General features: G+C 35.9%; 1 long non-coding RNA gene across 3 annotated transcripts in view; it reads left to right on the forward strand.

Moving 5' to 3' along the window:
• The window catches only part of LOC113457744, a 69,479-nt gene that overhangs the window by 36,740 nt on the left and 15,773 nt on the right, over positions 1-16,966 (forward strand). For all 3 annotated transcript variants that reach the window (XR_003378246.1, XR_003378245.1, XR_003378247.1), the window contains one exon: positions 8,869-8,933. This is a non-coding gene — a long non-coding RNA (uncharacterized LOC113457744). The remainder of the gene's footprint in view (positions 1-8,868; positions 8,934-16,966) is intronic.

Raw genomic sequence — 16,966 nt, forward strand, 5'->3', positions numbered from 1 at the left:
ATTATTTGAAAAATCCTCACGTTTGTACAATGTATTATATCATACTCAACCTACTCCTCATTTTCAATTCACCCTAGGACTTCCCATTACATTACCTTCCAATTTCATTTGCTGAATCTAATAATGTGTTGTTCTTGATCTTAGCATGAAGAGTTCTACCGCTCCATCATTAAATATGATACTTTTGGGGCTGTAGAGATGACTTAGTGGTTAAGAGCTTATGCAGCTTTTGCAGAACACCTGAGTTTAGCTCCCACTCTCCATGTCAGATGAGTCACAACCAGCTGCAATTTTAGCACCAGGGGCATCCAATGCCTGTGGCCTCAGCAGGCTCCTGCACTCAGGTGTACCTATGTCCACCCGTGCATGAGCATGTGAGCACACACACAGACACACACACGCACACACCCGAAAATAACTTACTTATAAAATAAATACATAATCCAGGTGTAGCGGCACACATTAATCCCTGCATTAAGGAGGGAGAGGCAGGCAGATCTATGAGTTCAAGGCCAGTCTGGTCTACAGAGTGAGTCTAGGACAGTCAGAGTCACACAGAGAAACCTTGTCTCAAAAAATTAATTAACTAACTGAATGACTAATTAAATAAGGTGTTTTATTCCTAGTTTACTCTAAGAATTGTCTTTGTAAAAAAATCATGAATGGTTGTTAGATTTTATTTGTTTGTTAGTTTTGTTTTTTCAAGACAGGGTCTCTCTGTGGCTTTGGAGCCTGCACTGGAGCTTGCTCTGTAGACCAGGCTAGCCTCAAACTCACAGAGATACACATTCTTCTGCCTGCCAAGTGCTGGGATTAAAGGTGCTGTCACTACCACCTGGTTGGTTGCGAGATTTCTTAAATGCTTTTCTCAATCTGCTTGTCAGCCCTTTATAATAAATTCCCCTATAAAGGTTGTTCCTATATCATTTCACCAATCTTGGTATGTGATGATTTCATTTAGGTCATAAAGATTAAAAAATCATTTCACTTGGAATTTCTTCTGAAATCTCTGTATTTAATTTAGATTTTTTTGTATGTGTTTTAGACTTCTCTTTGTTACTGATCTTCAATTTAATTCCTATACATAACTTGTCCTTCGTATTCTACCAAATGTTGTGTATTGTAGCTCCAAATGTGCTGTGTTTTAGTGGATGTTCCCAAGGTGAGCTTGAGATGACTATTGACTCAGCTCCTGCTGTATGAAGTGTCTTAAAGTTCATCAAGTCCAGTTGATTGATGGTGTTTTGACTTCAGTGGTGTGCCGTCTCTGAGTCTTATATTTGTACGTTTCTAAGAGTGTTATGTTAAAATCTCCAACTACAGTAAAGAGCTAATTTACTTCTACTTGAAGTTCTATTAGATTGTTTTCTCATACATTTTAATTGACAGTTATTTGGTGAATAAAATTTAACTCTTAAAAGTTTGCATAAAAAGTAAACTTTTATCATCAAATATAACCCTTCTTGATCCCTGACAACTTTGCTTTTCTTCTCTGTTTTGTTTTATTGAAATTAATATAAATATTTCTGTTTTGTAGTAATGAGTGTTAGCATTGTATATTTTTCTTTCATAGATATATATTTTATATTTAAGGTGAATTTCTTGTAAGCAACATACAGTTGGGTGTGTAACTGCCCTGAAGACCTCTGTCTTTTCAATGTGTTCATTTGGCTATCAGTTTTCAAAGAGTTGGCTGTCATATTTGGTCTAGTATGTACCATTCCTGCCACTCTTTTTACTGTTTTAGCTGCTTTTTAACATTGTCAGATATTTCATTTTTAGTTGTTCTTTTATTTACTCTTATAATTTCAGTTCAGTAATTTGAATGTTTTTGGTTTTAGTTAAACATTTTATGTAAACAAATATTTCTCTATTGCTTTTAGTTTTTTTCTTGTCTGTTTCCTCTAGTTCTCACACATATTTGAACCTAATCAAAATTAATTTTTATGTTACTTTATATTGTATCAGGGTTAGTATAGATATCATATAGTGACAAGGTGATTTGAAACTTTATTCATCTTCAATGTATTATTGCTATCAATCATTTAACTTATGTATACATATATATAAACAATACCAATTATAATTTTACCATTTTTATATTAGATCAAAGTGTTTTCCAGTATATCAATTAAGAATAAGAAAATTTTACTTTCACATATTTCTTTTCTAGCCTTCTTTCTTTTAGTTTATTATTTTTTAATCTGCCTAAATAATTTATTTATTTGAAAGGCAGATATGCTGGCTAAAATTTTAAGTTTTGTTAGTTTAAGGAAGTCTTTATCTCTACTTAAAAATTCTTTTATTTATGTACATATGTGATGGTTGTCCTACTCTGTCACTCTTTCCTACTTCCTTGAGACAGATTCTCTCCCTGAATCTTAAGGCCAATACGTCAATCTCAACAATTTCAGTTTCTTCTCTAACAGTACTAGGTTCTTAGGCAGACAAACGTGGGTCTGAGGGACATGAGTACATGAGAAGTTTGTTTCAGCTTATAGGCCCATTATTTAGCAAAGTAAGGACAGGAACTCAGGCAAAACTCAAAGCAGAAACTTTGTTGGCTAGTTTGTTTGATGGTCTTGGTGGTCTAGTTTGCTTATTAACTTTATTGTACAGCCCAGGCCCACATGCTCAGAGAATGATACTGTTCACAGGGACTGGGCCCATGCAGAGACTAGGAGAGATAAAGAATGCAATTCCTCTGCCAGCTTTTCCAAAAGCCAGAGCTGGTCTGATCTTGGAAATCTCTCAGTTGAGACTCTCTGCTCAGTTGACTCTAGACTATGTCAAGGTAACAGTCCAGGCTAATCAGGACAGTCCCTTGGCTTTCAGTTTTTAGTGATTCTGTGTCTATAAACAGTCAATTTTGCATGTGCTTTTCCATCTCTTCCACCCCATTCAGGTAGAGAAGATGAATAAAGTGGACAGAAAGGGTGTTGCTCTTACACCATTTCCTATCACTAAGATACACACTCTTTTTTTAAATAAACAAAGAAAACGGATCTCTTAATAGCAAAAGAATTTTCTAATATCTTTTAATAACGATTGGTTTGCTCTTCTATTGTAAGTATCAAGAGAATTTTTATTTGATAATCACTAGGAGAACCCAGTTAAGCCACGTGATAAAATCAAATGAAGTGTGGCAATTGCCCTCAGATTGTATAGCAGAGAGTTTCTCACTAAATTCATAACAGTCATTACAGTTCCCATTCCCCACCTCACCACCCCACCCCACAGCCCCTCCCACCAGATTTTCTTATGGTTGTTTTTGGTAATTTATTTCTTTTTTTCTCTTTTTTTTTTCAGCATTTGCAATTGAAAATTCTGTGTATGTGTTGCTTGTTTCTTCAGTTTTGGTGACAATGTGGTATTATTTACCTCATGAAAAGATTTTATGCTTCCTTCAGTTTTTAGGATATAGTGGTGTATATCAAGTCTACATGCAAGAACAGAAACTCAAGGAACATCTCTACCGTGATTTTGTCTTCACGTTTGTCTCCCCTGGCAATAGAATATTTGTGACAAGATGGCATCTCATACACATAAGTTTATTTAGCATTACTGATTGATCAAATACGTGAGTAGAGAAATGGTATGTGAGTTGGAAGGAGAAGATATGACAACGATTATAGATTAAAACTGGTTTTGGAGAAAAATACTGTAGCTTCTACTCTTTGTGTCCAGCCATAACGGCTGGGAGCTAGCATCTTTCAAACATCAAAGTGTTAAATTGAGATCACACTGCGTGGAGATGTTTTGTAAATGCTTATATGCATCTCATCACAAAGCTTATGTTTATAAGCCTCGGGCAGGCTTATTTTGGATGGCAAGCCTAGAAAATTAACGCTGAATGAAAGTGTAAAGGTAGATTTGTATAGAATTGCATAAATGTTCTCCATTTAAATTTTTTACATGTGCAATTGAATTAATAAACACACAAGTTCTGTGCATATACCTTGGACGTGACAGCTTTCAAAAGCCAGTCTTTAAGGCCGCAGTAGAACGTTAAAAGGAACAGTGAGATATGTTGTTTAGCATGCGTGTTTGACACTCGGCTTCACTCCTATGTTATGACTCTTAGAGGATGGGCACTATGACAAGTGACAGAGAAGATACTGTGCCCTGGTATCTCTGTTCTAGCTTTGTACTGCAGGTGAGACCACATTTCACACATCATTTATAACTTCCTGCAGTAATTCACACAGTTCGTATCCTCAGTACAAGACATGGAAGTTATCTGTGCACATATACAGACAGGCTTTCTGAGTATGAAAATCATGCAACACCGTAGAGACCTCCCAAGTTCACATACTACAAACATTCAAAATTGGTAAAAGAACGGGACTTAGCCAATCAAAACCTTCCATTACTGGACATTGCCCTGCTGGTGTTTACATAGCACTTTATTTCATGAGGTCATTCTGTAAAGTTTTAGGTGACAGGCAGATGAGGTTTTTTTGTTTGTTTGTTTGTTCTGTTTTGTTTTCCCAGTTGGGTCTAGACTCTGAAAATGTTAACAGGAAAGCAGAGAATCATCTTACACTTTCTGTTGTCTCTTACTCATTTGCTTCCAAATAAATTAAAATAAAATGCATACTTCTGTGAATAAAATACAAAATGTGCATTTAGCTTTTCATGTGAATGAATATTAAATTGGACCATATTTACATGAATTTTCTGAAACTAACAAAAGTTACTATAGTTTGCTTACTTTTCCACTATATTATATTACACAGAACATTTAGAGAGTGCAAATTTTAACATTCTTCATAACAAACAAAACTAAGGTCTGGACTTTTGTTTGTTATCAGTGACTAATAATAATTTTTTTTTTGTCAGTCAGTATTTATTATGTCCTGGGCTTCTTCAATTGTGGTTGGAGTAGTGAGTAGAAATGCCTAACACTTCTTTCTAAATGTATGTATGTATGTATGTATGTATGTATTTATTTATTTATTTATTTATTTGTTCATTTGAAACAGGTTTCGGTATGTAGCCCTGGCTGTTCTGAAACTCATGTTGGGCTAGAACCTAGAGATCCTCCTGCCTCTGTCTCTGGAGTTCTGGGATTGAAGGTATGTGCTATCACTGCCACGTACTGCCTACCACACTTAAAAGCACGTAGAAAATACTTTAAATCCCAAACACATTGTGAAATCACAATATTTATTTTCTAATAAATTAATACCCTGTCTCAAATTTTTTTGAAAAGTTTTTTTTTATCAGAAGTTAATTTCTTGATTCTTTCTTTTCTTCTGGAAAATTATTATTTTTAGTTTTCTTTTATTAATCATTGGTGGTCATTGGTCAACAAAGCTTTTTGAAGAAGCTAAGGCTTCTTTTATCAATATCCTAATAGTCTAAGATTAGACAGGAACAGTGATTGGTAAGACTGCCTTTGCCACTCTTGGAAATACTAAGTGTCAATAGATCCTCAAGCCAGGAGAGGCCTATATTTGTTATCTTAGATTCAGGAGAAGATATTTCTAGTTCTTTCTTCCATTGTCTACTTTCTTGTCCTTGAATTAGTCTCTATTAAGTTTCAATTTCTTCATCCATAAGATGAAGTAATTGAATTATTTTGTGTGTGTGTGTGTGTGTGTGTGTGTGTGTCTGTGTGTGTGAATGCATTCATTCTATGTGCCCCAGCATGTGTGTTAAAGCCAGAGAACAATGTTCATGTATTGGTCTTTACCGTCCTGCTTTGTATGAGACAGGATTCCTTTGTCACTGTGCTAGCCAGCCTAGATGGCCCTTCAGCTTCTGGAAATTCTATCATTGCTTCCAGATGCTTGTTTACTGATTCTGGCTTTTTTGGAGGGTTCTGGTACCAGCTCACACTCTCAGTCTTGTTCAGCCAATGACTTTACCAACTTAGCCATCTTCCAGACCAGATTTCATCTTTTATTAATGCTAGCACCAAGAAATAATTTCTATATATCAAGCCATTTCTTAATTTTTCAGGATAGAAAATGATTGTTTAGTGCCTATTCTACTGGTCAATGCCAAAATAATGATTATAGAAATAGGTCTCTTTTACTTCAATTTTGTGTCTCATCATGTTTTAAGAATAAGTCAGCAGTTGAGTATTCCCAGTGAACTATCTATTTTTATACTTAATTGCTTTTGAAAATCTTTGACTAAACTCCTTAGAATGGCTGAATAACATAAACATAAAGTAAATGTCCACTGAAGTGTAATTTATGGTCTTTAAAAGAAGAAAGTAGACAAAAACAAATCTTTGAGTCATGTTAGGAATAAAAATGATAAATTCCTCATAGCACTTACTTCAAAAGAGAGATAATCACATCACACTCATCACATACATAGAAAAGTGTTTATTAGCTTTTGGAGACTAAGTCATTGTTCCTTTTATATAAACCATTATAAGAATTTTTTTTTAAAAAAAAAAACTTTTCTTCTTCTCTCATACATTACATCCTGACCTAAGTTTCCCATCCCTCTGCTCTTCACAGGTCCTCCTTCTCATGTCTGCTCTTTCCCAGATCAATGTTTCCTGTTTCCCTTAAAAAAAAAAAAAAGCAGACCCCCAGGGATATACACTGAAAAATATCTAAAAAAGATTCAGAAAGACTGGGCAAAAACCCTTATATCAAGGCTGAATATGGCAACCTAGTTGGAGGAACAAGGATCAAAGCACAGGTAAAAGTCATAGACACTCCCCCAACTCCCATTGTTGCAAGTCCCAAATGAACACCAAGTTTAGGTGTGTGCAGAGGATCTAGTGCGACCCATAGAGGGTGTGTTGGTCTCTTCAGTTTCTGAGAGCCCTTCAGAGTACTGCTTAGTTTATTCTGAGTGCTGTGTTTTCCTGGTGTTCTCAAACACTCTGGCTCCTACAATCCTTCCCCCCTCTCTTCTGCAAGGCTTTCTCTGGTTCCACATAATGCCTCACTGGGAGTCTCTGGATCTGCTCCCATCAGTTGATGACAATTGGGCTAGACAACAATCTGAGTTTAGCAGAATAGTCTTTTGTAGTTCTATTTCATTTGTATTTTAATAAATAAAGCTTTTCTGAATATCAGAGAGTAAAACAGCCACCCCGGTCAGTCTTAGAGACCAGGCAGTGGTGACACATACCTTTAATACCAGTAGCCACACTAGGTTTTTTTTTTTTTTTTTTTTTTTATTGAGAAAAGGAAAAAAAAATATCCGCTTCCTCCCAGCCTCCCATTTCTCTCCCCCTCCTCCCACCCTTCTCCCCCTCCCGCCACACTAGTTTGCTATAGAAACCAGGCTGTAGTGGTGCTCAACCTGTCTGTTTTTATGTCAATTTAATGCAGATTTAATTAGTACAGCTCTGTTTCAAGCTTGAAAAGTGGAAATATGGTGAGTTTCCAGGTGTTCTCTTATAATATAGGAATGCTTTTAGCTAACCTGTTTTATTTTGTTTTTCTTTATGACAGTAAATACTGTTCTTTCACAGTCTGTAAAGAATTGTGTTGGACTTTTTTTTAATTAAAAATGTCCTCCTCCTCCCTGCCTCCCTTTTCCCTCCCCCTTCCCCCACTCCCCATGCCCCACTCTCCTCCCCCTCCCTCTCCAGTCCAAAGAGCAGTCAGGGTTCCCTGCCCTGTGGGAAGTCCAAGGTCCTCCCCTCTCCATCCAGGCCTAGGAAGGTGAGCATCCAAACAGGCTAGGCTCCCACAAAGCCAGTACATGCAGTAGGATCAAAACCCCGTGCCATTGTCCTTGGCTTCTCAGCAGCCCTCATTGTCCACCATATTCACATATAGAACACCAAATAGACTGTGTTGGACTTTTGATGGATTGCATGGAATCTGTAGATGACTTTTGGTAAGATGGACACTTTTACTATGTTAATCCTGTCTGTCCATGAGCAAAGGAGATCTTTCCATCTTCTTATATCTTCTTCAACTTCTCTTTTCAAAGACTTGAAGTTTTTGCTGTACAAGTCTTTCACTTGCTTGGTTAGAGTTGCCACAAGATATTTTGTATTACATAAGGCTATTATGAAGAGTGTTATTTTCTTGATTTCTTTCTTAGTAGTCTGTTTGTCATTTGGGTATAAAAGAGCTAATTTTTCGTGTGTATTAATATTGTATCCAGTTATTTCACTAAGGGTGTCTAACAGCTGTAAGAGTTTCCTGGTAGAATTTTTTGGATTATCATATAAATGATGATACTTTGATTTTTCCTTTCCAAATTGTATCCCTTTGATCTCTTTCAGTTGTTTTATTGCTAGAACTTCAATTACTATATTGAATAGATATGGAAAGAGTGCACAGCCTTGTCTTGTACCTGATTTTAGTAGAATTGTTTTGAGATTCTTTCTATTTTCTTGATGTTGGCTACTGACTTGCTGTAAATTTCCTTTATTATGTTTAGGTATGTCCCCTTTGTTCTTAATCTCTCCAAGACTTTCATCATGAAATGTTGTCAGATTTTGGCAATGGAATTTTCAGCATCTAATAAGATTATCATCACTTTTCTTTTAATTTGTTTATATGGTGCATTGCATTGACTGGTTTTCATATGTTGATCCTTCTCTGCATCACTGGGATGAAGCCTACTTGCTCTTAGTGGATGATCTTCTTCATGTATTCTTGGATTTGCATGAGTATTTTATTGAGTACTTTTCCTCTATGTTCAAGAAGAGAAACTGGTCTGTAGTTCTCTTTCTTTTTTAAGTCTTTGTGTGGTTTGTGTATCAGTGTGAAATGCCTATGGCCTCATAAAATAACTTTCACAATGTTCTTTCTGTTTAAATTTTGTGAAATAATTTGAGGAGTATTGGCATTAACTCTTTAAAAGTCTTGTAGAATTTTACTCTAAAACTGTCTGGTCCTGAACTTTAATTTTTTTTATTTTTTATTTTGGCAGAGGCATGAGGGACATTTTAAATGACTGCTTCTTTAACTAGTTTATATGATCCTGATTCATCTTTGGTAAGTTATATCTATCTAGAAAATTATACATTTCTTTTAGACTTTCCAACTTTGTGGATTACAGGTTTTTTAAGTATGAAATAATAATTGTTTGTATTTCCTTGATGTCTGCTGCTATGTCTCTCTTTTTGTTTCTGATTTTGTTAATTTAAGTATTCTTTCTCTCTCTTTTAGTTAATTTGTACAGAAGTTTGCCTATCATGCTGATTTTCTCAAAGAACCAACTCTTTGTTTCACTAATTTTTTTACATTATTCTGCTTGTTTCTATTTTATTGATTTCATCCCTCAGTTTGATTATTTCTTACTGTCTACTCCTTTTGGGTGGGTTTGCTTCTTTTGGTTCTAGTGCTTTCAGGTAAGCTGTCAAATTGCTAATATTAAATGTGTTCATTTTTTTATATAAGCACTTAGTGCTATAAATATCCCTCATAGCACTGCTTTCATTGTGTCTCATAAGTCTGGGCAACTGTGTTTTCATTTACATTGAATTTTAGGAAGTCTTTAATGTCTTTCCTTATTTCATGACCCCCCAGTAATTCAGTTGAGAGTTGCTCAGACTTTCTTTTGCTGTTGAAATCCAATTTTAATTTGTAGTAGTCTGATAGAATGCAAGAAATTATTTCCATTTAATTGTATCTGTTGAGACTTGCTTTGTGACTGAGTGTGTTGTTAATTTTGGGGAAAGTTCTGTTAGGTGTGTTTGTGTTTAGGTGAAATGTTCTGTAGATATCTGTAAGGTCTGTTTGAGTCATATTGTCTATTAGCTCCAGTATTTCCTCATTTAGTTTTTGTCTGGTTGACCTGTTCATTGGTGACAGTGCGGTATTGAAGTCTCCCACTATCAATGTATGAGGGTCAATGTGTGATTTAAGCTTTAGCAGTATTTTTTTTATAAGCATGGGTGCCCTAGAGTTGGAGGCATAGATGTTAAAAATTGAAAGATCATCTTAATAGATCTTTCCTTTGATGAGTATGAAGTAGTCTACCTTGAATTTTGGCTTGAATTTTTCTTGTTAGTCATTAGAATGGCTACAGCAGCTTGTTTCTTAGGTCCATTTGCTTAGGAAATCTTTTTTCTATCCTATTTTCAATACTTTCCTCTGAGGTGATGCCCATCTTTGATGTTGAAGTGTGTTTCTTGTATGTAGCAGAAGGGTGGATCACGCTTTCACATCCATTCTGTGAGTCTGTGTCTTTTATGATGGAATTGAGTTCATACACATTAAGAGATACAAATGACCAATGATTGTCAATTCCTGTTATTTTGTTGTTGGTGGTGATGGTGGTGTGTGTGTGTGTGTGTGTGTGTGTGTGTGTGTGTGTGCCACGCACACGCATGCATATGTATGGTATGTGCTTCCTGTCATTTGTTTTTTCTGGTGTGAGATTGTTTATTTCCTGTGCTTTTGTACTTCCTTTGGTTGGACTTTTCCTTCTAGTATCTTCTGTAGGTCTGGATTTAGAGATATTGTTTAAATTTGACCTTATCATGGAATATCTTATTATTACTATCCATGGTGATTGAAAGTTTTGCTGGGTATAGTATTAGGGGCTGACATCTGTTGTCTCTTAGAGTCTGCAAAACATCTTTAGAGACCTTTCTGGCTTTTAGAGTCTCCGTTGAGATGTTGGGTTCTAATAAGTCTAACTTCGTATATTACTTGGCGTTTTCCCTTGAGCCTTTTAATTTTCTTTCTTTGTTCTGCATGTTTAGTGTTTGAATTATTATGTGTTGAGGGGACCTTCTTTCATAGTACAATCTATTTGGTATTCTGTAAGATTTTTCTACCTTTATATGCATGTCCTTATTTAGGCTAGGAAAATTTTCTTCTATGGTTTTATTAAAAATGTTTTCTAGGCCTTTGAACTGTGGTTCTTTTTCTATTCTTATTACTCCTAGGTTTTAGGTCATTGGGGTGGGAGGGGTGGGCTGTTCACAAAAGGTGGGGATGCTCTGAGGAAAAGTCGGGTGTGAGCTGGAGGGTGAGTTACCTTGAAACCATTACAATATTATGTATACTATGATATTTACTTCTTCCTTGCTGCTGTTGCATAATTATGCTTGGTTTTGTCACTGCTTCATTGAAGAGATTTTACAGATGGGTTTGGGGTGAACACCTTTAATCTTAGCACTTGGCACTGTGAGTTTCAGGTCAGCCTGATCTAGAAAATGACTTCCAAGATAGTCAGGGCTGTCACACAGGAAAATCCTATCTTAAAAACAAAAATAAAACAATAACAACCAAAGCTTTTCATTTAGGTTCGTGTATTACATAAAAAGATATTGAATTTTAGCTAGGCAAGTATTACTTGACTTGACAATAATTAAAGTCAGTGATAGATTTGCCGAATCAAGAGCAAGTATATGTATTAGTTCTCTATTGGGTAAGAAATTAACGTGCATGTTGTGGCTGTTGGGTACAGCCACAGCATGCACATTACCAACAAACATTAATTAACTAAAATTTCTGGGAATCAGGTGTCTTTGAAAGGCAACAGTAAAGAATGTAGGGCTGGTTTCTTCTGAATGCTGAGCCTGGACAGGAACCACTTAAAAAGTCACTTAGGGATTATGTAAATGAGCTCCTGTGTTGTTCAGACACAGGACCTCATCTTTTTGCTGTCTGTCTGAGGGCAAATGCTGAAAACTAAAGCTAGAGGCCAAATGCATTGCCACATGACTCTTGTAATATCACTGCTTTCTCCATAGCAGGCAACAAGCAAAACTGAGACAGAATCACATGTACACAGTCATGTCCATCCCATCAGCTTTGTGGTTATATCAAGGCATGGGTCCATCTGCACTCAAGAAAGGGATGTTGCAGAAGGGTGTGAATATCAGCTGTCTTCTCAAGCCATGCCTTCAGGGTCTCTCCACCATTGTATAAAGCTGACAGACCACTAGGTACAAATCTCTTGTGATTGAGTCACTTCACTGATTGATATTTTACTCGCTATAGGATGGGATATTCCAAAGTTTTCTTTGTGACTTATAATAGAATGGCTAAATCCAAAAAATTTAAATCAGTTTAAATGTAATTTTCTGTGTTCACCCTAGGCAGTATAAAATGTTCGTTCTGATAAATCAGAACAAGTGGTTAAGAAATAGACAACGAAGTTAACACCTTAGCTCTTGTTTTTACCAGTTTGTCAAATGTTTGTTCCCTTTTCATCGTATATAGTGATAGCACTCTGCTTACGTGGTGAACAGACTGAATTACACAGCATTATATAAAGTGTTCTGCACAGTGCCAAACAGATAGTAGTTGCTTTGTAATTTTTAGCTGTAATGTATTTTATTGTCATTGCAATATCACGTGTGATTGTATTGGGCAAGTGCAACATATACCAGGCTACTCAGAAACAGTGTTTTATTAGAGTATTTTCTCTTCACAGTTTTCCTTGATATTGATGAGTAAGCAGGCAAATGGAAAGACTTAAAATCCATGTTTAATCTTATAAATATTGTCTTTAATAGTTGAAGGAGTTTAGTTGGAGCTTGTTTGATAGCCTCAGAAAGGAAGAAATAAGGCAAGCCTCTTACTTGCAAGAGTCGTAACTGCCAGCGGAAAATGTGAATTCTGATTTTCACAGTCTGTTCTTTAAAGGCAGATTTCCAGGTGCAACACTCCATGGTTAGTAATAAATGGGCTGTACATAAATTATGCATTCAGGAAAATGAAAGACAAAAGCACTACGCATCTCTTTTGCTGGTTAGAGGAAACAGTTCCAGTGTCTGACATTGAAGACAAGACAGTCAGTGTAATTTCATAGAATCACACGCAGCCACATTCTCATTCCACCCTGTCTTTCAGACGCTTTTGTTCTCTACAGAGGAAAATCACACGGAATGAGAAATAGCTGTGGAGCGACATCCATTTTGCAGCGAAGAATAATCCTGATCCATAAACTTTGTCTAATTTTTTTTCACGTGGTCTTGGAGTTTTCTCTATGATTTTTTTTTCTTTTGTGAAATGAGAAGAAATTGAAAAAGGCTCCAAACCGCCAAAGTCACTGCTGTTGTAGTCCACTTACGCTGCAGTAATGAACTGGCCCAGGCTAGGCAGTACATAAGGAACAGGCAGTTGTTTTTTATAGTTTTGCACTCTAAGAAATTAAGGATCAATGTGTGGAGACTTTTATTTTCTGCGGAGGGTCCATAGTCTGCTTTCAGGTCAGAGTCTTGTATGCTGCATGGTACCCTCAGGTAGGAGAGAGGCCAACACACCCAAAGGACAGAGAGCTAAGGGAAAGGTCTAAATCACTTTGAACTGGCCTTAGGAGGACATGTGATCTCAGGCAGGAGGGATCTGCCATGGCTTAACCTGAACCACCTGCAGGTCCCATAGCAGCCACAGGACTGTGCTCAGGTCTGTGAGGTGTCAGCAGCTGGATTTTGAACAGCAACCAGTGAAACCAGAACAATAAGATACCGAGGAACACGAATGCAAGTGAATGTCTTTGAACAACTCATTACATAGATACATGAAATCGTCCAACTGGTCTATTTGTTGTTGTTGTTGTTATTGCCTTGTTTTGTTTTTGTTTATCAAGACAGGGTTTCTCTGTGTAACAGCCCTAGTTGTTCTGGAACTAGCACTTATACTTGTAGACCAGATTGGCCTCAATCACAGAGATTCACCTACCTCTTCCTCCTGAGTGCCAGGATTAAAGGCATGTGCCACTACTACCCAGCCCAACTTGTGTATTGTATGAATGTGTGGATACCTTTCAGAGGAGATGCAGGATTGAGAGGGATGGAAGTCATCCCTATGGATAATTATCTATTTTAATTATTTCCACTTAAATAGAGACAAGTAAAAGATTAAGGAGAGACATAAAAAGCTATCTTCTCAGGTCAAATTGTTTCTCCCTTCTTCCCTTTCACTTTCTCCTCCTCCCCTCCCCCTTTCATGTCATCATAGAATGAAATAAAGACACAGGGATAGGGCATGTTGTGTGCATCAGTTTAAAACATTTTCCAAATTTGGAAAAGATCATTGTAGGATGTCATGTGACCCTTTTCACTGAAGAAAGGACATAAAGAACAGAAAATAAAGAATACAGAATTCCACCCAAGTATAGCTTGGTGAAAGAATGAGTTTAAATGGAATCCAAGCAATCATTGAACATATTGACTGAGCCATCACACAGCCCTTCAACTAATCTTATAAAACTCTTATGTATCAATTAAATTTACTAATCTTTGATTTCTTAAACAATTTGTCTAACACACAATTTTATTAATTTTTAATGTCTTATTTTTATTAGTGCATTTATTAGTATCTGCCTTCCATTGTGATCAAACCATGACTGTTATTTGATAAATTCAGCTTTGGTTGTTTAGGTGCCCAAGTAAGGAAAACCAAAAATTCTCTGAAGTTAACACTGACAGCTCTTTTTATGAATAACATTATGCTTTAAATTGTTGATGTCCAGAAGTTCTAAGTATGGACACATTTATCTGGATGTGAGAAGAGAAAATTGAGAGCTACTCTGTTGTTTCAAATTTAATGTGCTGTGAATATCTTTGTTAAGTTGACATTCAAAGAATATTTACCAATTGTTCTTTTTCTATCCATGTATTAGTGAAAATAGCAAACACTTTAAATTTGTTAACAGATTATATATAATTTAATCCCATTAACAAGAGGCTGAACAATGTAGGAAGGTATTGCTGATAGCAGACATGAAAACATGGGTTTGTTTTGATCTTTGTGAGAAAGTTTTCCTTTTAATTATCTCTTGGATCCTTTCTCAATAATACCAAAGGGTGCCATAAAATATTTTAACAAGAGCAATTTATAGAGTTTCAAAAACATTTTACTTCAAACACAAAAAAATCAAATATGACAAATCAAACTCATTATATATATCATATATATAATAAATATATATATACCCAATTATATGGTTTTTGAGACAGGGTTTCTCTGTATAACAGACCTGGATGTCCTAGATTTTCCTTTGTAGACCAGGCTGACCTTGAAGTAACTGAGGTCTGCCTGCCTCTGCCTTCCCAGTGTTGGGATTAAAGGTGTGTGCCACCACCACCTGGCTAAAAATAATTTTTATTTGCTCTTCTTGTGCAATACATCTCAACTGCAGTTTCCCTTCCCTCCATTCCTACAACTCCACCTCACCCCCCCCCCCCACTGAGGTCTACCTCTCCCTCATTTCCCTTCAGAAAAGAAACAGGTCTCCAAATGCTAGCTTCTGAACAGTAAGTACATAGTAAGTTACAATAAGACTAGGCACTAACCCTCACGTTAAAGCTGGACAAGGCAATCCAGTAAGAGAGAAAGGTTCCCAAGAACAGCAAGAGTCAGAGACACCTGCTACTCCCTCTTTTGGGAGTCCCACAAAACGTCATGTTACCCAACCACAGCATGTATGCATAAGACCTGGCACAGATCAGAACAGACTCCATGATTGCCCCTTTAGTGTTTCAGTCTCCGTGAGCCCTATGGGCTCTGCTCAGCTGATTTTGTGGTCCGTGTCCTCTTGGGTACTTTGATCCTTCTGGCCCTTGCAGTCTTTTCTCCTCCTCTTTGGTAGGATTCACTGAATTCTGCTTAATGCTTCGCTGTGGGTCTCTGCATCTGTTTCCATCTGCTGCCAGAGGAAGCCTCTCTGATGAATGGGCTCGGTGGATGAGTATATGATTAGACAAGGATATAGGGATAATTTCACTAATTTTTTTTTTTTGCCAGTTGTGTTTAGTTCTATCATGGGTGTGGGCTATCCACCTAATGGATAAGGCATTGACCCCCTAAAATATTTTTAAACTTTTTGACTTTACTACTAATTTCAAATGAGAATATAAAATATGAATGTGCATTAGAAAGTAATGAATGCACAATGTTCATATTTACAAAACATTTAAAAATTTTTAAAATTAAATAGCCTTTTAGTTGAATTTTATTGTTAATTGAATTTTAAAAAAATTCCACATGCATTGTTTGCAGATTTTTAACCTTTTGACATATGTATAGAAAATGTTGTCATATAAAACATGGAAAACATTTATGTAATCATTTTATTGGCTGGTTTTCTCTGTGGACCATGTGAAAGTAAACGTATCCTAAAGTAGAGGTGCAAAAAGGGAAAAGAGTAGAGCTAGTAAACTCTACTGACATGAACTGCCTAGGAATTTTAGCATACTGTTTGCTCATAGAGGTTCCATTAAAGTTAATGGGAGTTGTGTGACTAATTCTCTCTGAAGAGTACTAAAAATGTACCCTGAAGTATTAAAAAGTCTGAACTTAATTTTTGCTTTCTCTTAACCTTGATTATGTTAGACTAAAGATAGATACTTTCATTATCATGCACATATATAGTAAATTTAATATAAATATTTAAAAATAATTTATTTGGAGGAGAGGCTACAATTATATGGGTCAGAACAGAATTTTAATTAGTGTTGCAATACGGGTTCTGCTTTCATTATGATGATAAAACACGCATGCACATCTGTAATTCACCTTCTAGCTATACAAATGAGAACTTAAACCTCAATGAATTCAATAAATGAACATTTTCAGAACACTTACTTAAAATTAGGTCTACTTTTTAATCAGTCATGTTTTAAGTGAAAGCTTATTAATAGATCATTAATAAAACATGCTTATGGAATGAGGTTTCAAGTAAAGGAAAAGATGAATGAAATATAACAAAAATGAATCAAACCTAGTGGATAATGCTTAATTCTATTTTAAATACTTTATATTAAATTGCAGATTTATGTCAGATAAAAAACGAATTTCTAATATTTTTCATGTACATTGAGATAAAATACCATAGGTGATATCAGCTGTGCACGATTCCCTCATATTGCCAAGTTTTCTGCATTTGATACTCAAACTGAAATATTAATGCCATTTTTTCCTTTAAGTAATTTCTGCCTTGATTCTATCCCTACCTAGGGAAATAAAGTTATAAGATTTTGTTTTGTAAAGCATGAAAAACAAGAGAAAAATTATACCCATGAATAAATGACCCCAGCATCCATTCTTTCCTGAAACCAAAAGAT

The sequence above is a fragment of the Microtus ochrogaster genome, linkage group LG5 (genome assembly GCF_000317375.1).
Source record: "Microtus ochrogaster isolate Prairie Vole_2 linkage group LG5, MicOch1.0, whole genome shotgun sequence".
Classification (NCBI taxonomy): Eukaryota; Metazoa; Chordata; class Mammalia; order Rodentia; family Cricetidae; genus Microtus; species Microtus ochrogaster.